Source organism: Herpailurus yagouaroundi, unplaced genomic scaffold (assembly GCF_014898765.1).
Source record: "Herpailurus yagouaroundi ecotype Mexico unplaced genomic scaffold, PumYag 183, whole genome shotgun sequence".
In the NCBI taxonomy this organism is placed as follows: domain Eukaryota; kingdom Metazoa; phylum Chordata; class Mammalia; order Carnivora; family Felidae; genus Herpailurus; species Herpailurus yagouaroundi.
The window spans coordinates 10,411,015-10,422,316 of record NW_024412414.1 but is presented as its reverse complement, the minus strand read 5'-3'; the positions used below and the strand labels follow the sequence as shown (position 1 = coordinate 10,422,316).

Sequence of the window (11,302 nt, the reverse complement as noted above, 5' to 3'; positions counted from 1 at the left end):
AGAAAGAAAGAAAGAAAGAAAGAAAGAAAGAAAGAAAGAAAGAAAGAGGAAGGGAGGGAGGGAGGAAGAAGAGCTGAAGGATGCTGCAAAGAATAGTGAACTGGGAATAAAAATATATGTACTCAAACTTTGACTCTGTAGTATATATGACTGGAGGGATGAACAAGAGTGTCAATGTGTTGAATCTCTGCTCAAGTATCAATTCCCCAACTGCCAGCCTCTCTCTTCTCTGTATTTATACCATTTCCCTTGAGACAGAAGGGTTAACATGCCAAGACTTATCTTGGGAAGGCAGGCCTCCCGGAAAGAAGTTAGCTTTCTACAAAGCTTCACACAAACTCAGCAATGACCTATTGCTTAAAGCAATTAATCCTGGTCAATGGCGGCAAGTCCTGGGCCCCAGTTCCCCAGTCATGCCAGATTCTCCAACCTGAATGTTTATGTAAAAAATCCTGCCATTAGTTTGCTAGATAATACAGCTGCAATCACAAGTCTTACACTTCAGCCCACTAATCACTTCAGGGGAGAGGCTTGTACCCCCAACCATAAATGCTGAGTTAGCAGCATGAAGGTAGAGCCCACTCTTAATGGTGTTGTACCCTGGCTGGCCACGTACAACAGCAAGGAAGAGCTGATGCTTCCCTAATAATTCATCCTAAAAGCCCCAAATCTCAAGAATGGAAATCTCTTTGCCAGAATCTGATTTCTAGCCATGCCAGATTGCTTTGTGCTGCCATAGAATCTTATGAACAGAGAAAAAAAAACTACACATCTGCTACTAGTTGACATTGTAAGTTTTCCCCCAGGGCTGATATGTGTACATTCTCGCTATTTGCCCTGGTTGTCACAATATTACTACTGATAATACTTATCAAGGGAGGAATAATATCTCTTGATAACCATTTAGTAGCTTGCTTAAATAGAAAAGGATGGTTAAAGTATATATATAGACTAGATATAGATATAGACACATATATACATACATATATAATACATATATACGTATGTGTGTATAAATATATTTACATATATATTTATATAAATAAGTATATTTATATAAATGCATATATTTTTAAAGTTTATTTATTTATTTTGAGCACAAGAAGGGGATGGGCAGAGAGGGAGAGAGAGAATCCCAAGCAGGCTCTGAACTGCCAGCACAGAGCCCAATTCAGGGCTAAATCTCCCAAACCATGAGATCATGACCTGAGCTGAAATCAAGAGTCTAACACTTACGCGAGTGAGCCTCTCAGGCACCCCAAAATGTATTTTTTTACATATATACTTATATATGGTTTACTCTATGACTTCTCATATCATATGAGTCTCTGCAGTAAATATGTAAAAATAAATAAATAAAATTATATATTTTATTTTTGAAATATATTGAAATAAATTATATATTTAGTTTTGAAACATGTTTTACCATGTATTATATAAAATATAAGAATATAGTATACATATTTTCAATATGTCATATATTTGTGTATACTTACACATTTTAAATATATATTAAGAAATATAAATATAGATTAATAATATAATTAATATATAATATATTAATATATAATGTAATTAATATATTATATTAAAATAATTAAGTATATATTATATAATATAATATATAAATATATTACATATTATAATAAATATATTTCTATAAAACAAACATTATATATGCTATACATAAATAAATATATGTGTGTTTTATACATATTTATATAAATATATTTATGTGTTTTTAAAATATATATTTATAAATGATATTTCTATTTCTAGGCATTTTGGGGTTCAATGGTAAAGGACTTAGCCATATCTGTACATAAGCCAGCAAGGGTATCCTCAAAGCTACAAAGCTTTTAGGTAACCTAGTTGGAGGCTAACAGAGGTAGGATGCCTGGGATACTGAGCAGGGCTGTGTGAGAATGTCTTGTAGTCATGGCAGCAACCACTGGGACTGGGCTGCCACTGACTCTCATAGAACCTTTGCAAAAGAGTCCATGGATGTGTAGTTTCCCCTACCTTTCTGAGCTGTCTGCTTCTTCCAGTTTTTTAAATGATCCAGACCACCCCTTCCATACCTGCACACATGCATACTTCTGCAGTGGATTATGTCAAATATTAGCTTTGGTGTCAAAGGCTCACTGTCAGAAGAATCTGGAGTAATGCCTGTCCTAGCACATAAACACCAATTCTGCCTCAGTTTCCTAATTAACACCACATTATCCTTTTCTGCCTGTAAACCTGCCCTTAATTCCAGTCCAGCCCAAGATATTGTTGGACGTGGCTTGCGATACATTCCTACATATTCCTCTCTATTCTGGATATACTAGTTACTAGGAGAGCTCAAATTCTGCATCCAGTGTACTTCCCATGAAGATCTAGATTTTATTTTCATCTGTTAGGAGTTCTTATGGCTTGAATTATGTTTCCTCCAAAAAGAAGTCCTAACTCCTGGTACCTCAGAATGTGACCTTATTTGAAAACAGAGTCCTTACAGAGGTAACTGAGTTAAAATGAGAGCATTAGGTGGGTCCTAATCCAATCTAACTGGAGACCTTATTAAAAGAGGAAATTTGGACAGAGAGGCAGACATGCATAGGAGGAAGGTGATGTGAAGAGACTCAGGGAGAAAATGGTCATTGACAAGCCAAGAAGAGAGGCCTTGGACAAAGATCCTTACCTCACATCCTTCAGAAGGATTCAACTTTGAACATACCTTGCTCTTGGACTCTAGTCTCCAGAACTGAAACAATATATTTTTGTTAAGTATCAATATGTGGTAGTTTGTTACAACAATGCCAGCAAATGAATACAAGAGGGGTCCAGAGTTTCCAAACTAAAAATGCGCGTACCTGAACATCAAATCATTGTGGTCATCCAGAGGACACATTGCACTGCTCTGGAGGGCAGCATTCCCTCATGATTCATACCCAAACTGGGCAGTTTATACTCTGCACAGCCTCACATAGTGTCCCTGACCAAGTCAACTGGTGGATAGAATTGAATAGTGGACAGAATACCTCAATGATGGTCAGGAAGCACTTACTACGTATATTTAAAAACCAGCTTTACATTTAGCTAACTTACAGGCAAATTAAACATTATAAGAGAATGATATTAGGAAGGGGCACCTGAGTGGCTCAGTTGGTTAAATGCTTGACTCTTGGTTTCAGATCAGGTCATGATCTCATGGTCTACGAATTCGAGCCCCACATCAAGCTCCACACTGATAGTGAGCCTGAGATTCTATCTCTCCCTCTCTCTGTCCCTCCCTTACTCGCATGTGTGCTTTCTCTCTCTCTCTCTCAAAATAAATAAATAAGCTTAAAAAAATATTACATAGGCATTACTTGGTTTTCACAGTGCTTTTAAAACTAGAAAAATTAAGCCTTTCCACACTACCCAGAGAGGAGTCCATATGGCATTGTTTTGCATTCCAATTGTAACTTAAAGGGAAACTTTCACAGTGTCTGGAACCCTTGATGTCCTACTAGTGAAGGAGGAGGATGTCCTCAAATTCTTTGCAGCAGGAATCCACTTAGGTGATACCAACAGTGACTTCCCAATGGAACAGTACATCTACAAAAGGAAATGTGATGGCATGTACATCATAAATCTCAAGAGAACCTGGGAGAACCTTCTGCTGGCAGCTCATGCCATTGTTGCCATTGAAAACCCGCTGATGTCAGCGTCATATCACCCAGGAATAGTGGTCAGTGAGCTGTGCTGAAGTAAGCTGCTGCCACTGGAGCCATTCCTATTTCTTGCTGTTTCACTCCTGGAACTTTCACTAATCAGATCCAGGCAGCCTACTAGGAGCCAAGACTTCTGGTGGTTATTGATCTAGGACTGACCACCAGCTTCTCACAGAGGCTTCTTATGTTAACCTGCCTCCATTTGTATGTGTAACAAAGACTGTCCTCTGTGCTATGTGGACACCGTCATCTCTGCAATAATAAGTGAGCCCACTCAGTGGGTCTGATGTGGTGGAAACTGACCTAGGAAGTTCTGCACATGCATTGCACCATTTTCCGTGAACACCATAGGAAGCCATACCTGATCTCAACTTCTACAAAGATTTGAAGAAACGAAAAAGAAATTGAAAAGAAACTGCTGAGAAGACAGTGACAAAGGAGAAATTTCAGGGTGAATGGACTGTTTGAGTTCCCGAGTTCACTGCTATTCAACATGAAGTCACAGTCTGATCTGAAGGCATGGTTCTCTCTGTGCCTATTCAGCAGTTCTGCACTGAAGACTGGAGTGCTCAGCCTGCCACTGAAGACTGATTTGCAGCTCCCACTACCCAGGCCACTAAATGGATGGGAGCAGACACTGAGTGTTCTCTTAAACTACTTTTCCAAACACTCAGACAAGACAGAAATAAGGTTGATGCAAAATAAGCAGCTTATAAAAGTTTTTAAAAAAAAAAAAAAAAAAAAAAAAAAAAGAAAAGAAAAACAAAAAGAAAAGAAAAGAAAGAAAAAAGAAAAGTAGATAACTTAAGGTTAATAGTATATTGGGATGTCTTTTAGCACAAAATTACAAAACCAGAGAATATATTTGTGGAGTTAACCTAGCAGGACACTCACCTGAGTATGAGCTGGAAAAAATGTTTTCATTATCTTTGTAAAGCTGGGCTTCCCACATACTTCCCATTGGTCATTGATCCAACAGGATCAGTTCTTGAGGTAAGAAAATGAGTGCAAGGTAAGTAGCAGGATCAGTTCTTGAGGTAAGAAAATGGGTGCAAGGTAAGTAGAAGTGGGTGACTTTAGGTGTTGCACTTGAATATTCAGGCAGCTGGGATACAGCACTGTTTTCTGATAATGAGATTTAGAAGGCTTAAAGATTTAAGCTATCCCCAGATTGGAACGGGTTTCCTCTTTTAGCCTTTCTGGCACAGGGATATTCAGCTAAAAATTGTATTGGTCTGCCTATCCATCTCCATAGTAATACTTATTCATTATTAGGAATATCCTGGATATTGAAATACAAATACCAGTCATAGTCACATCAATCTGTTCTCCAAGTGTTTACATTGTAGTAGAAGATATAAGATAGATATATATAAAATTTCAATACAGAATAGAAAATTATTAGTGTCACAAAAATACAGTTAAAGTGTCACAGAAGTTCAAGAAGGAGGATATTGTGGAAGTGATGGTATTTAAGTGACATAAATTACATTAACAGGTAGAGAAAATGGCATAAGCCAAGACAGAGTAGAAGTTGAGGAATGACTAGAGTACTGGCATGTTTAGAGGAACTAGGAAATATGGTTGAAAGGTCAACCCTGTGTCAACTATAGAGGATTTTAATTACTAGACTAGGAATGTAAGTTTTATTCTGAAGACCAACAGAAGCCACTCAAAGATGACATTACAGAGATGTTGTGAGAGAAATTCCAGAGGAAAGATGTCACCCTATCATATGACTTCTGATGGCTGTCTTCCTTCTAAGATCCCCTCAGTCTCTGGATTCATGTTTAAGAAGAAATAATCCTTCAACAAAGACATGGACCACATTGGTTGAGTTAGGGCTTGGGGTATGGGGAAGCTACTAAATATTTCTGAAAATACTGGCTATATCACAGGTGAGGACAGAGGGAGCAAAGTTCAAGCAACTAAAGGGAATAGCAAACCAAAGCCATGGGGGCTCTTCCCTTCCTGGCAATCCCTCTAGGCAAGAAGCCAGTTCAGAGATGTCATCAGCTTGTCTTTTTCACAAATGACAATTTCTCAGCAGGAAAGTGATATTTTTCCTCTTTGCCTCATTCCCTGACACATAATTGGTAATCTCTTCCAATACTTGATGGTCTAATAAAAAAAAAAACTGATGGGAAAATAACTGTGGGCTGGAAGGAAGAACCTAAACTCTAGGCATCTTTAGCCTGATTCAAATCATTAACAGTGAACTTTAGCCAAGTGAAGCAAATACTTACAGAGCAACTAGAAAGGACCTACAGGATCCAGTGAACTGGAATTTGCTACACTGAGCCAACCCTGCAAAAGTGTGATTACAAAACCACAAAGCTTGACCAAGGAAATGTTCATGTGTTCCAGGGCCTTGTATCTAAAATTACACTAGGTCTGAAATCCCCATCCTTTCCTACTATAAGAATTGACTAACTGTATTGCCTTACATACATAATTTTGTATCTAAATATTATGATCAACTCGAAGTGTGGTTTCTAGAAATTTATTATGAAGAAACACCAATATGCAAAGATGCATGAAGAAGGATGTTCCCTGCAGCATTACCTAATTTTTTGAAAGTCTGTATTCATTTATCCATTTAAGTAATCTCTACACCCAACGTGGGGCTTAAACTCATAACCCTGAGATCAAGAGTCATATGCTTTTCCAACTGAGCCAGGCAGGCACCTCCAGCATTGTCTAAACAAGCAAAAGACTGGAAACAATATAAATATCCAATAGGAGATGATTGCTTAAGTGAAATACAGTAATACAACGAACAACCAGTCACCAAATAAAAAGAATAAATTAAATGCACATACTGCCTTTGACTTGCAATTTTTCAAATTTATATTAAGAGGGAAAAACAATAAACGTTCAATACAAACCATACTTCAAATTCTGAAACTTCTGAATTTTGATCCTTTCCCTGGCTAAGTATATGCAGCATGACGCACTTGCATGATACTGGACAGAAGCAGCAAGCTGCAGCTCCCAGTCAGCCACACAATCATGAAGGTAAACAACCAAAACACAACCACTCTGTTTTGCACTTTTAGTACAACATTCAATAAATTATACAAGATATTCAGTACTTTATTACAAAATAAGTTTTGTGTTAGACGATAGTTTTGATGATGTGTGTTAGATGTGTTAGATGATAGTTTTGCCCAGCTATAGGCTAATGTAACTGTTCTGAGCACAATTAAGGTATGGTGTTCAGTAGATTAAGTGTATTAACTACACTCTCAAATTATGATATTTTCAATGTCTGACGGCTTCAACAGGATGTAACTCCATCATAAGTGGAAGAAGTGTACTAATAAGAAAATATGTCTATATATTGTTGTCCATATGACCCCTAAATATTGTCATGAAAAAGGACTAGGATGCAAATGGTATAATACAATCTAATTTTTAAATACATATATAAAAATTATATATATATATATATATATATATATATATATATATATATATGCCTATCATCTCCATGTAGAGAGATAGAATCTGTGATATATAGACATATACGAAAAAAATGTGTGTGTGTAAAACCTAAAAATTGTGAACCAAGTTAATAGTGTCTCTGAGGGATTTAGATTGTGGAGAATCCTTCATTTTTGAGTTTGTGCACTTCTGAATGGAGTGAAATTTCTTACAATAATCAAATACTATTTTTATAATCATATAAAGGATATTTATATCTGAAAAGATAGTAAATGCACCAGTCCTTCATTAACTTTTCAAATTTCATTATCATTACATCAGAGATAATTTTAAGATCTTTTTAAGCATGGTGAAAATTACAGCATGGCACTAAATAAGCCATGTGGCATAGTGGAAAGAATACTGGAAATAAAGTCCAAAGCCTTCAGTTGAGCCTGAGCTCTCCATTTTCCCTTTCAAGCCTTATCTTTCCTCATGTATAAAATAAGTTGGTATATTTACTGACTCTCAAGGTCCTAACCAATACTAACATTTCATTATTCTAACTGGAAATAAATATACCAAGATTCAGTTCTCCCTTATTAGAAATGGCCTACAATGAGCCTCACAAAACTATAATCAATGTAAAGAGAAGTGGAACTAGTCCCTCTACACACTTGGAAGGGCTGGAATAGAATAAATTTCTATCCTAAATCCCCAAATCACAAGCATATTCTACTTCTTTTAGCAAAGAATGTGAGGGAAGGTGACCAAGTTGTTTTTATAGACTTGCAGTCAGAATGTTTGCCAATAATTCTATAATAATTGCCTAAGACTCACTCACTCATTCACTCACGATTTTTTAGACATGAAATTGAGACCAAACAGGTAAAGGTACCTGCACAAAATCTTACAGCTAATGAGTAGAAGATTCAGGACTATGAACATTTAAATCATATCTAGACTGAGTATAATACTCTTCAGACTTTACAGCTTCAGAATAAGCATAAATTGTCATAAGTACCAAATAATGCTTCAAATTTCCCCCATAGTCTTTACCTGATGAGTCTCTTTGTAATACCTCTCCCAGTCCAACTTACTTCTCTGAAACTGTAACACATTACAAGGGAAAGACTCTTGAAGATGATTTCCATCTCCTTTTTCCGGCACACTGATAATTACCTATCATCTGCTTTGGGGATGCAATTACACTCAAGGTGTGATCTAAGTTATACTAACCACTTGCAAGAAACCAAAGAAACAACTACTGTAAGATGGAAGGTAAATTAAAAAGGGTCAACTTAGAAGCATAGAGAAGCTGTGTTTAATAATAAAAAAAAAAATCACAAAACAAGGAAACAGAAGACCTAAGTTTAAATCCTATTTCTGCTATTCAGTTTCTTTAGGACCCTGGTGAAGCTATTTAAGAATTCTGTGGCACAAGAACAGATACTCAGATCAATGGAACAGAATAGAGAACCCAGAAATGGACCCACAAACTTATGGCCAACTAATCTTTGACAAAGCATGAAAGAATATCCAATGGGATAAAGACAGTCTCTTCAGCAAGTGGTGCTGGGAAAACTGGACAGCAACATGCAGAAGAATGAACCTGGATCACTTTCTTACACCATATACAAAAACAAACTCAAAATGGATGAAAGACCTCAACGTAAGACAGGAAGCCATCAAAATCCTTGAGGAGAAAGCAGGCAAAAACCTCTTTGATCTTGGCCGCAGCAACTTCTTATTCAACACATCTCCAGAGGCAAGGGAAACAAAAGCAAACATGAACTACTGAGAACCATCAAAATAAAAAGCGAAGGAAACAATCAGCAAAACTAAAAGGCAACCCACAGAATGGGAGAAGATATTTGCAAACGACATATCAGATAAAGGGTTAGTATCCAAAATCTACAAAGAACTTATCAAACTCAACACTCAAAAAACAAATAATCCAGTGAAGAAATGGGCAAATGACATGAATAGACACTTGTGCAAAGAAGACATCCAGATGGCCAAGTGACACATGAAAAAATGCTCAACATCACTCATCATCAGGGAAATACAGATCAAAACCACAATGAGATACTACCTTACACCTGTCAGAATGGCTAACATTAACAACTCAGGCAACAACAGATGTTGGTGAGGATGTGGAGAAAGAGGATCTCTTTTGCATTGTTGGTGGGAATGCAAGCTGGTGAAGCCACTCTGGAAAACAGTATGGCGATTCCTCAGAAAACTAAAAATAGAACTATCCTACAATCCAGAAATTGCACTACTAGGTATTTATCCAAGGGATACAAGGATGCTGTTTTGAAGGGGCACATGCACCCCAATGTTTATAGCAGCACTATCAACAACAGCCAAATGTTGATGGATGGATGATGGAAAGAGCCCAAATGTCCATCAATGGCTGAATGGATAAAGAAGATGTGGTATATGTATACAATGGAGTATTACTTGGCAATCAAAAAGAATGAAATCTTGTCATTTGCAACTATGTGGATGGAACTGGAGGGTATTACGCTAAGTGAAATTAGTCAGTCAGAGAAAGACAAATATCATATGACTTCACTCACATGAGAACTTTAAGAGACAAAGCAGATGAACATAAGGGAAGGGAAACAAAAATAATATAAAAACAGGGAGGTGACAAAACATAAGAGACTCTTAAATATGGAGAACAAACTGAGGGTTACTGGAGGGACTTTGGGAGGGGGATGGGCTAAATGGGTAAGGCGCACTAAGGAATCTACTGAAATCATGTTGCACTATATGCTAATTTGGATGTAAATTTTTTTTTAAATTAAAAGAAAAGAAAAAAAGGAATTCTTTGTCTCAGTTTCCACATGTATAATTGAGGAAGCATTCATTAATTCATTTGTTGAACAAATATTTGGTTGCTAACATGTAAAAGGCATGGTACTAGATGCAGAAGATACAATATTGGGAGGAAAAAAGATAAAATGTTGGGTCAAGCCAGATCCAGTTAGTACTTGTTCTCGTGGAATGAGTAGTCTAGAAGGAGAGTTAAACATTAAATAATCATACAAATTAATGAGAATTAGAATACTAAAAATGATCTTTTTAGAATATATAAGTACCTGAACTGTTCTTGAGCAAGGGATGCCTCAACTTGGATATGATAGATGAATAGTTACTAAACTGGTGAAAGGAGAAAGGAGCAAAGAGGAAGCACCATGTTCAAAGACCCTGTGAAAACAAAATAGTGTTGGTTTGAAAAATGCAGACTAATTGTGAGATGATACAAAACAGGGCATAGAATGTTGCTTTAACAATTAAAGTACAAGATACACTAGGTGTTAATAGGAAGAGAAAAGCATACAAATCAATTGAAACAACTCTCCTCCTAATTGAAAGGCACTGTTAAAATACTAGCTAATAGGAGCGTCTGGGTGTCTCAAGTCATGATCCCGCAGTTTATGAGTTCAAGCCCCACAGAGGGCTCTGTGCACAGCTCAGAGCCTGGAGCCTGCTTCAGATTCCGTGTCTCCCTCTCTCTTTGTTCCTCTCCTGCTCACACTCTGTCTCTGTCTCTCACAAAAATAAATAAAGATTAAAAGAAATTTTTTTAGGGGCGCCTGGGTGGCACAGTCGGTTAAGCGTCCGACTTCAGCCAGGTCACGATCTCGCAGTCCATGAGTTCGAGCCCCGCGTCAGGCTCTGGGCTGATGGCTCAGAGCCTGGAGCCTGTTTCCGATTCTGTGTCTCCCTCTCTCTCTGCCCCTCCCCCGTTCATGCTCTGTCTCTCTCTGTCCCCAAAATAAATAAACGTTGAAAAAAAAATTAAAAATAAAAAAATAAAAAAAATAAAAGAAATTTTTTTAAATACTAGCTGATAGATTTCAAGATACACTACAAAGCTGTAGTAACCAAAACAGTATGGTACTGGAACAAAAATCGACTCATAGATGAATGGACCAGAATAGATAGCCCAGAAATTAACCCACAATATATGGTCAATTTTTTTTTTTTGGTCAATTAATCATTGACAAAGGAGGCAAGAATATGCAATGGGAAAAAGTTTCTTCAACAAATGATGTTGGGAAAAGTGGAAAGCTATATGCAAAAGAACAAAATTGGACCATTTTCTTGCACCATAAACAAAAATAAACTCAAAATGGATTAAAGACCTAAATATGAGACCTGAA

General features: G+C 36.9%; 1 pseudogene; it reads left to right on the top strand.

Moving 5' to 3' along the window:
- LOC121041369 (40S ribosomal protein SA-like) overlaps nt 1–4,403 on the top strand; it is a 12,790-nt pseudogene extending 8,387 nt beyond the window's left edge.
- The last annotated feature ends 6,899 nt before the right edge of the window (nt 4,404–11,302 follow it).